Raw genomic sequence first — 11,616 nt, forward strand, 5'->3', positions numbered from 1 at the left:
AGTATTTTATAATGAATTCTTCCTGGAAGGAACATACTGAAATTAAATTTGATGTTCCATTAAATGATGATCTTAGAGGCAACTAGTCACCAGTTTTTCATAATTTCCCATTATTGTGCATGCTTACCCCCTATGTTTGTAAAATAGAGACCACACACAGTCTCTTCTCCAGTACAATCCACCGTTTGCTCGTTGTAACACCAGCTGGAGGAGTTTGATTGGCAGGTTGGACAGGTCACTCCATTGGGTTGAGGGCTGCCAGATGGCACTTAGAAAAGAACATACAATTACTCTTTACAAAGTTGAATACAGCGGGCAATCTGCCCCGGTACAGCTTTGTGCTATCACATTAGAATAATCTCAATAGAAAATACAAGACATAGCAGGTGAAAGGAACTTTGGCGCTCATGGATGGTCAGACTCAATAGTGATGCTCAAATCTGTCGAAAATTGACTACACGCGTGCTCACCTGGCAGGATGGATGAAGAACAGTTGTCAAAAGCACAACAAGAAGTAGACATCTTGGTGTTCCCATCAGGTGTGCTGATGCTTCCAGTTCTGTCGCAATAACTTGGAGATGTGCACGATCGGATGTATTTAGTTGACTTTGATCCACCTGTTGGTAATGAACTTTATTTAAATTTTTTTTTAAGCATGATAAAAAAATAAATTATTATATATTCTATTGATTTTACTATTGATTCAGATTGATTCTATGCTTTAGCTAATGAATGACTGGTTCTCTCATTAGAGAGGATTGAGGGGACGCTGGTACTGCCAATGTCTGTTCTAGATATTTGCAATAGTGGCTGTTTTCATCCCACATTGGTAAAGCTGAATGACATAATATTAAGAATGATGTCTCCATTAACTGTAGTAAATTTGGACGTAATGTCATGTCGATTCTACAATTCTGATTTTATGTAACAAGAACAATATATCTTTTTGGGGCCCCACTTGTCATCTTTTCAGAATTATAACTTAAATGGGCCTTCCCCGTGGCTAGTACGCAGACCTTCTGATCGTGCCATTGGGTATCCACACAAGTGTGCTTTTCTCTATCTCTTAATCTTTTACTTTGCAACTTTTACTCAAAATAAAACCTATTGATCAGTGGTCCCCAACCTTTTGGAACTCGCGAAACACTAAATCCACAAACTCCGGACGCATGCATGGTTAGGGGCGTGTCACTCAAAGGGGAATAAGCTTCCCCCAGAGTGATGTCATAATGCCAGAACCCGCCCACTCTCCCATAGTAGGTCTGAGCCCGGTTCACCACCCTGAGCCTGTGATGAATACGGGGGACATGGTCTGTGGAGCTGGCTGGGGGGTGCATCGGCCAGGGCTGTGGACCACCTCTGGTCTCTATGCTCTCATGGCCCAGCTGTCAGACGGTTGAGGACCCCTGCTCCAGATCATCTAACCCTGGACAGGTATTGTTTTTCCTTATCAGGTTTCCTTCTCTTTCAAAGTGGATCACCTAAAAATATCTTACCCTTTGTGGATTCTGTATATGAGGTTGCACAGACAGAACCAGAAGGACAGGTGACATTTATTCCAGTACAGAATGTTGAGTCCATACATTCAGAGCATGATATATTATATCCTGCGTGTAAAAAAAAAAAGTTAAAATATGTTGGGATTTTTAACTTTTATTTATAGAGAAATAATACAATTCATAATGAATAATAGAAAACCAAGTTATCTGTATCATAAATAATATTGTAGGAATTATTTTTTAATTTGTTCACTTTGTCAGATATAAGAGTACTGCATACGGTCTTTTGATCATTATTGTATTGGTTGTTACTGTAATATATAATTATGTAGTAGTTAGTCACTTTCAACTCTGTTTAATTTGCTCCAGGTTTGTTAGACCTTTGTTGGACATTCTATGCCATGTTAATGTAGCACAGTAAAACTTTTTATCTAAATAAAGTAAACTCCCTGTTATCGAGAACTCAAGCACCCAACACTCTCAAGCAACCGGCACCCCTTTCTTCCCCTGGTTTCATCAGAGCATTTTTCTGCAATTCTATACTATGCATGGCCAGCAGGGGTCACTGTGATAAAATGATTTACATGCCCCAAAACTTTTTTCTATTTTTCCTATTTTTATCTCTTAGTGCTCAGTTGCCAGTGTCTAGTTGATTTATCTCCATATATTTCCTAACTGCTTGCCAAGATGTGTTATGTATTATAAACAACTAATCTATCCCCCTAAGCTCATTTAACATCACTCCTAAAATAATATTTAAGAAATCAAATTATCCATCGAAAAAGTACCTTCGGTAGGACAAATGAACTTAAAGTCAAATTTGGATTTTGCACTGTGAGATAGGTGACCAAGGTTACAGAAACTTCTAGTAGCACAACCTCGATATACAGCTGGTCTTCCTGTTGGGGGCAAAAAAAAATATATAGTATAGTAGTATACTGTAGTAATATGAATATATATATACATGCTATATGTTAATCTCCTTGTATTTCATTGCTTATTCTTAATTCTAAGAATAGAATTCAGCTTATTAAAATACAATAAAATACAAATGTAGTTTCATGCATTTCCAATCTTCTTTACCATAGCAGTGAATACATCTATCCACAATGAGAAAGCAAACCACATAATATGCAATAAACACATATAACTTAATCTTATATAAAATCTAACATTTCAAAAGTAATTTTCAATATTTAATTTTTTGGAGCTTTCAATTAAATAAAAATCTATGATCTTGGCAATGGTTTATGACACACAATGACGTACCGTTCATCTTTACAGAATGGACTGTACAAATGCTCTCACTCCCGATGCATTGCATGGTATCCTTCGCTGTACACCATTCCGAATCTTCAGACAAGCAGGTTGGGCATGTCGCCCCATTGGATGTGGAGTTGGGGGCTGGTCCCGTCACTTAAAAAAAATGAAATATGCCATATAATCCACGTCACTTATCCCTAGGTGTCACCCAATTTACTATCAAATAGAGTTTTATGCATTTGACTTCATGTTAATAATATATTAATTAAATCAAATTACTTCTTTAGGTTTTTTATCATTAAGCCAGTCATTTGAATTTTATGGACAGCAGTTAAAACTTTATCAGTGTCTGTTACCCCTTTGGGGTTTCCAGAATGTGATAAAGTTACATAGAACGCGTGATTTTCCTTCCAACAGACCCAAGGACAGACATGGTATCCAAAATATTGACTTACATGGCGTGTCAGGGAGATCACAGAGATTGTTTGAACAGATGGTCACCAGCTTTTGTGTTCCATTGAGAAAGCTGCTACTGCCAGAGATTCCACATTGATATATCGGCATACATGCGCTGTTATTGACTTCAAGGCTCATATTACCTGTATAAAAGTCATAGTAATTATGCAATTTATGCTTCACCACAATTCCTAATTTAGTACATGTGCTGCATATTTTTGTGGAACGTACCCATAGTTGTCACGCTGTAAACTCTTGCACAGGTGGTGCCTTGTGGACAGGTAACATTGGTGTCACGGCAATAAGTGTTGCTGGTGCTGCCTATAAAACGTACAGATCAATATATTGCTCCATACAGATACCGATGGTTTCTCACAGCCTTTTAGGTCTTTTAAACCTTCTCATAAAAGTTCAAATCAAGTAGAACCTTCAGTTTAAACCCACTAAACACATTCCAGGTGTCATTGTAGGTTCACATATTACATAGTTAGAATAGAACTACATGAATCCATCAAGTTCAACCACTAGGGAAATAAACATATCCCAAATAAAATCCTAAGAACATAGCAGAGGAAGGCAAATAAAAGAACTTTCTGATCCCATGAGGCTATCACATGTTCCCTGGATCAGCAGTCTCTGTTGTCCTTTATTTAAAGATTTAATCCCCAGTTATATTCTGTGCTTCTAGAAATCATCCAGCTTTTTCTTAAAGCAATCTATAGTAGTTGCTGAAACTACTTCCTGAGGGAGCCGATTCCACATTTTCACAGCTCTTACAGTGAAGAATCCCTTCCTTATCTGGAGCTTAATCTTCTTTTCCTTCAGATGCAAAGAGCGCCCCCTTGTGCTTTGTAATGATCTCAGAGTGAATAATGGGGAAGAGAGTTCTCTATATGGACCATTTATATATTTATACAGGGTGATCATATCCCCCCTTATACGTTTCTTCTCAGGGGAGAATAGATTCAGTTCAGCTAATCTCTCCTCATAGCGGAGCTCCTCCATTCCTTTTATTAGTTTAGTTGCCCTTCTCTGCACTCTCTCCAATTCCACAATGTCCTTTTTGTGAACTGGTGCCCAAAACTGGACTGCAAATTCCAGATGTGGTGTGACCAATGCTTTGTACAGGATTATGTCTCCATCTCTGCAGTCTATTCCTCTCTAGCTTTATATATTGCAGCTTGGCATTGCATGCTGTTATTAAGTCTATGATCTACCAGAACCCCCAGATCCTCCATTACTGACCCCCAAATGTATTCCCCCTAGACAGTATGAAGCATGCAGAACTTTACAATTACATTTACCACAAATAAATGTAATTTGCCATTGGCTGCCCAGTCACACAGTCACCACTTTAATGAATCCCATATGACTGGTTGCATGACTATAACACCTTATAATCGCAGCAATGTTACCTCCACAATAACAGTTAGATGTGTAAGTAATTCCTGTTTCATTGACCCTGTATCTCTCAGTTCCACACGTAGGTTTTCCACATCCTCGAACAGACCACAAGCGCCCTGTTAGAATAAAATTAAGTAGTCAATAGAAATAACATTTCCTACTTGATTAACAAAACCTTGTCCTTTAGAGTCCCATCTATAATGTATAACATAAATGTACTTACCTCCAATGTTTGTAGAGTAGAGGACACATGCAATCTCATTTCCGGAACAGTTCACTGTTTGCTCGTCATAACACCATCCTGAATTAGATGACTGGCAGGTGGGACAGATCACTCCATTGGGCCGAGAGCTGACTGCTGGCACTTTGAAAAGAACAATAAAAAATAAATAGGGAATATTCAGTGGCGCTTCTTATCCATTGGTCCCCAAAGCCCGAGCTCTGGAAACCATTAATACTGATTAATATTAAGTTTCATGTGCATGTGAAAGCTTTGAGTATTCTAACATTTGTTGTGCATGTCTTGGCTCCAAAGGTGTCTCGTAAGGGAGGACACAGCCTCCAGTTTTATATTATTATTATCAATAATAAATAATTAAGTCATCAGGTTTATTTAATGTATTTATTTATTTTATAACTTAGTCTTGTTTAGGAGAATCTCCTTCACTTCCATTCCCAGAGTACAGAAGAATGTAGAAGGATCTCACCAAAAGGAAAGGAATATCACCAGATTACCCAAAACAAGTTTTTACATGGATTTAGGTGTTTTTTTACCTGGTTGGATGGATGAAGAACAGTTGTCAAACGCACAGCATGAAGAAGACACATTGATATTCCCATATGGTGAGCTTACACTTCCAATTCTGTCACACTGACTTAAAGGGGCGCAGGAACGAACGACCTTCGTAGAGAATGATCCACCTGTTTTTAATTCAATCAAATACATTTACTGTCTATTTTCTTAAACAGAAACAATATAAGAAGAACTATGCATGCTAATAAGTTCATTTGCTTTTCATATCAACGCTCGCTCATTGGACTGCTGGACATTTGTCTGTGATAATGTGATAAAATCCTGGATTCACCAGAGGGTTTTTTAAGGAGACTTAGAACCAGAAATGTCCTATTTAATATCGTGTGTATAGAAAAAGGCAATTCTGTATCATTGCATCACTTACCAACAGAGGATTCTGTATATGAAGTTGCACAGACAGAGCCAGAAGAACACGTAACACTGCTTCCTGTGCAGTTTGTTGAATCCATGCACTCTGTGCATGAGATGGAATAGCCTACAATTTAATAAAAAAAGGGATTTGTTTAAGCTAAGTATTTTTACGTACATTCCTAGCAGCCAAGAAGGCTTCCCATTATAGTTACATAAGTTGAAAAACTTCATCATGTTCAAGCACAAGGAAAATAAACATAACCCAGACAAAAACTCCATAGACATAGCTGATCCAGAGGAAGGAAAAAAAACCTAAAATGCATGGTTCGATTTGTTTCAACAGGGAAAAATTCCTTCCTGGTCCTGTAAAGCAATAAGACGTTCCCAGGAGGACCAACAGTCTCTGTTGTCTTTAATTTGAAATGATAATACCCAGTTATAGCTTTGTCTTAAAGCAATCTATAGAACTTGCTAAAACTACCTATTGCACATTTTCACAGACCTTACAGTGAAGAATCCCTTCCTTATCTGGAGCTTAAACTTCTTTTCCTCCCAATGCAAAGAGCGCCCCCTTGTGCTTTGTAATAATTGGGAAGAGAGCTCTATATGGACCATTTATATATTTATACAGGGTGATTATATCCCCCTTTAATGTCTCTTCTCAAGGGGGAATAGATTCAGTTCAGCTAATCTCTCCTCATAGCGGAGCTCCTCCATTCCTTTTATTAGTTTAGTTGCCCTTTTCTGCACTCTCTCCAATTCCACAATGTGCTTTTTGTGAACTGGTGCCCAAACCTGGACTGATTATAATGATCAGCCAATGGTATTGGGTGGAGTTAGAACTTAGTGGCAAGCTTGAAGCCTCTACCGCTCATACCAATTCCACCAAGGATGTAAAACCACCACCGAACAATTCCTTATCCATACCTTCTGTAGGGCAGATAAACTTAAAATCAAATTCAGATGAATTTGCACTGTGAGACACTTGCTTAAGATAACAGTTACTCCCGGTGGCACAGCCACGCCTGACAGATGGGGTACCTGAGGGAAATAAAAAACAGTTCTTTCAAAATGCATGAATATTACAAAATTCAAAGTTCTATGACAATACAATCTGCCACAAAGAAACATCAGTGGCAATAAAAATGAAAACACATACCGTACAGTTTCTCAGTGTGGACCACGCACACAGTCTCACTCCCAGTGCATTGCATGGGACCTGTTGATTTGCACCATCCAGAATTGTCAGATTTACAAGTAGGACAGGTCACCCCATTGGCTGTGAAGTTTTGGTTTGACCCTGTGAGATTTTTAATTAAAAAGATTAATTAAAAAGATACCATTTTGGCAATGCTCAGTCAAGACCTACTGTGGACTTACAACCCTCCCATACAAGCCATAATTTAAGAGCTCTGATATTGTTGTCCACTCCTTGCCATAAATTCATGCAACTGCCTCCTGAAAGCGTATCTGATAGGTTTCCTTTTTGCTATATGCACAGTTGGTCCGGAGGAAGGCAAAAAAACTAGGTTGTCTGTTGGCTGAACTCCAGGTGGTGGATGTAGGTATACCTACTAAAATCATGGGAAAATAGCAAATAATTGAGGTCACCTGCATATTTTTCTTGCTTTCTTTCCTATTCAGTGTAACCAAATGCCACCAAACAAATCCAAAGCAGTTTTGGATTAATAATGAAAGCCAGAATGTGCTTGGAATGTTCTACTTTCTTATATATGATTCATATGTTAATATTATAATTGTAGGGATTCTGGGAAAATAGGCCAATCTGGCACACCTATCCTTAGTCTAATATAAAATGAAACCTAAAACCTAATTATTAAAAAATAAACTAGTATGCTATTGTCCTAAATGGGTACTTACATGTAGGCTCCGGTAGATTGCAGTTATTAGTTGAACAGATGGTCATCAGTCTTAACGTGTCACTGGAAAAGCTGGCACTACCAGAGATTCCACATTGGTATATTGGCAAACATGAAGTTTTATTCATTTCAGATATCCAACCTGCTAAAGTGTAATATTACTTATTGAAAAGGACCAGTCACACCACACTGTTATGTGATATCTATATATATATATGATATCTAGTACAGTTGGGGAATATCCATATACAACTTACCATTAGTACTTTGAGTTTTAACTTTTGCACAGATGGTCCCAGGTGGACAGGAAACCTTGGTGTCCGGGCAATAGGTGTTGCTGGAATTGCCTTCAAAGACCCAACAAACCCAACAATATATTAATACAAAAAGATAGATTTCACTTACTTCTCAAGTTTTCAAATTAAAAGTATTATATGAGAATTCATAAAACTCGCAGAGTGAATGAATGACACACACTTATTTTTACATCATTTGTCATTTAGGTTAAAAAATAAGTTCACCAAGTTTAACTACTAGGTAAATAAACATATCTCAGATGTAAAACCCTATGGACATAGCTGATCCAGAGGAAGGCAAAAAACCCTGATTCCATGAGGCAATCAGACGTTCCCTGGATCAACCGTCTTTGTTATCTATATAGGTATGTAAATCAGATGTAAATATTTATAATGTCCATGTGTCCTTTGGGTTCTTGTACCAGGTCATCTACCTACCCAATGGTGTACATCTACAACCAAAGAACATGGATTCCAGTTGTAATGGAACAAGCCCATAAGAATTTTGTTTTCTCTTCTATAGACTTTTCATGGAACTCTACGAAGCCAAAAGAAATGCAAAGAAAGTGGGGAAGACATTCTATGCCTTGCTAGTTTTTATAAATTGTGTTTGGATAAATTGTTGGATTAAAATTCCAGGAAATCAATGACTTTATAATACCTCCACAATAGCAGGTAGGCTGGTAGGATATTTGGGTTCCATTGACGCTGTATTTCTGACTGCTGCAGCTGCTTTGTTTGGCACAACCTCTAATGGACGATGCATTTCCTGTAAAATGATAATAACAAAAGGTTAATAAATGTTTTGGTAAATGTTCATACAAATAGCTTAGGCAGGTCATATACCACTGATGGAGATCAAGCTCTAGTGTGCACAGAAAAGTAATCGATTTCTGATAGGATCACCAGGTATTTCTTGTAGTCATTGAAAAGTTTAATAAAATGGTATATGGAACAAAAAAGTGTTAAACATGTAGTAAGGTTTAATATAAAGGCTTACCGCCTATGTTTGTGGTGTAAAGAGCACACACCGTCTCCTCTCCCGTACAGTCAACAGTCTTCTCTTCATAACACCAGCCGGAAGACGATGATTGGCAGGTGGGACAGGTCACTCCATTGGGTTGAGAACTGACAGATGGCACTTTAAAGGAGAACATGTCAAAGGAATGAAAGCAATGCAATATTTACCAGGGGGTCTCTCATATTTGATCATTACATAGGAAGTCCAAGGTAATAAGGCGGCTGACTCATTGCTCACAATCACCCTCTATGTGACCCGTAGTGTATCTCAGCATTTGTTTTGGGGTAAGTGTAAATCTTAGTAGTAATCTTTGGTTAAGCTACACAATGTCAGTGATGAATCCTGGAGGTGCCTCAGCAATACTTTAAAAGTGAACTTTCCTTGGAGTTTGGCTTTATTAAGATACTATAAGTGGAAGAGCCAGAATGTCAAACTATTGGTTGAAGGTTAACATGGCAATATTAGATTGCTGCATTTGGTGCCGTAACCACCTCTAGTAATATGCAAGAGAACATATATTGCCCCGAATGTTTTTAGTTGTGCCCCCTAATATATAAAAGTAGAATGAGGAAAGAAAAAGAGGGGTTCGCTTGCAGAAAATAAAAAAAAAATTGATTTGCCGCATGAAAACCCCTTTTTTGTGGCCGCAACTGCCTCCCCACCCTATAATAGCATTTTAATTCCCCTATATATCTTCAAGTAGGGTGTTCCATAGATAACTAAAAACTTTTTTACTCTATGCTTGCACTTTGAAAATTGGTTTTACCTAGCCCTGTGGCTAAAATTTACCACTTCACTTACCTGTCAGAATGGGCGCGGTGCAGTTATCTGAAGTGCAGCATAAGGTAGACATCTTTGTGCTGCCATATAGAGTAGTAATGCTTCCGGTTTTGTTACATTGGGTCTGCAGTGCACATGACCGGACGTATCTCGTAAATCCAGCTGTCAACAATAGACACCAAAGAGCTTTATTAATATGTACTTTCCATATTTCAGTTTCTGTAAAATATTTCATCAAACATACCAACATGACCATCAAAAGGGTGCTAGATCTGGTTCTAAGGGGCTTCCGTGTGAACAAAAAACGAGGAACACTACTCAAGAAGTCCAGTTTAGCCGAAACCGAAAGGGTCCTCCAACTACGGTTTTAGAAATGGCCGTTTTACTAAATGGCCTCATAGGGATCCATCCATTGGATTTTAAATGGTATGGTTTTTATAGCCATTGTTAATTATGAAAGTTTTTAGGAAATTACATTCGGTTTGTTATGTGTACCCAAACCAGACAACCTGCATACTTAACTCCATCTAGAAATATAATGGACCTGATTTATTAAAGCTCTCAAAGATTGGAGAAGATGCACAATTATGGAAGGACCATTGTGAGTAATTCAGCAAACCTGGAATGGATCAATTCCAGGGTTGAAAACATTTGCCCACTAATACTAAATGATTTTCAAGAAATATATTCCAAGAAAAATTTTTCAAGAAAAATATAGTTGATTTTCAAGAAAAATATAGTTTTCTTGATCACCCATGTTCACTTATGATAGTCTATCTTCTCCAGTCTTGGACAACTTTACCAGGTTCAATGTGACAAACTTGTCTTTTTTCATATATCATTTTAGCTCCAGAAAACCTTTACCTATATAAATGAATATAAATTAATAGATGTATCATAAGCCATGTCCCTCTTAGATAAGTCACACCTACTTTACACTACTGGCATTCAGGATTTCATGAACGGAAAGCAAGCCACTCATATCCACCTCCTGGATTTAATGCATCATTCGCCATTTAGAATAAAATGTCTGTGCTGATGACAATCAACCTTTAAATGCAACTTACCCACAGTGGATTCTGTATATGAGGTTGCACAAACATAGTCACTGGGGCAGGTAACAGCAACACCTGTGCAGGATGTGGAGTTTGTAGACATGCACTCTATACAGGTGAGAGAATTACCTGGATAGGGGAAACAGAGGGTTAGTTTTTGCCATTTTTCTAGACATAGGAATGTATAAGGATATTAAGTCTAGTCCAAATAAAAGTAACGTGTCTTTAGTGCCCACATAACCATCAAGGTTATTACAAGTGGGAGTGGAGAAGCAAAGTGAACATCAAGTATGTCCATGCCATAAAACTATAATAAAAAGCAAATATTGTGCTTACCGGGTGCTGCAAACATGGACAAAAGGCATAAAACCCCTAGAACAAACACCATGGTTGAAATTTTGTATCCAGTCTTTGAAGAATGATCTCAATAGAACATTGCTTCTTGATTTTACACTGATTAGGCAAGGCGAGTCAAGAAACAACATAGGTCTCCGGTGTAGAACAAATTTAGGTTGGACAGCCCATCCCTTCCATTCTGTATATTTTTACATTAGAAGTTCTGTATTTCTCAGGTGAGTCATCAGACACCTGTCCTACACTGTCTGTGCATATAATGTCACACTGAGCAGAGCCTATGTCATCACATTACTGTATTGGAAAGACATGCGGTAATGCACCCTGCAGGCATTATTACATAGAGATCTCTTCCATTTTTAGTGAAAAACACAAAGGTGAAGCACTTGCAATGTACAAGCATTACAGAGCAGCATAACACATTGAAACGCACTGTAGAATTC

The 11,616-nt window shown here is 37.9% G+C and overlaps 1 long non-coding RNA gene across 1 annotated transcript; it reads right to left on the minus strand.

The window, feature by feature from the left end:
* Positions 1-585: 585 nt before the first annotated feature.
* LOC140341026 (uncharacterized) lies at positions 586-2,385 on the minus strand. The gene is made up of 3 exons (XR_011922790.1): positions 2,288-2,385; positions 1,497-1,607; positions 586-617 (listed from the first exon to the last, which is right to left on the minus strand). It is a non-coding gene; the product is annotated as an uncharacterized lncRNA (long non-coding RNA).
* Positions 2,386-11,616: the final 9,231 nt, after the last annotated feature.

This window comes from Pyxicephalus adspersus, chromosome 11, assembly GCF_032062135.1.
Source record: "Pyxicephalus adspersus chromosome 11, UCB_Pads_2.0, whole genome shotgun sequence".
Lineage (NCBI taxonomy): Eukaryota > Metazoa > Chordata > Amphibia > Anura > Pyxicephalidae > Pyxicephalus > Pyxicephalus adspersus.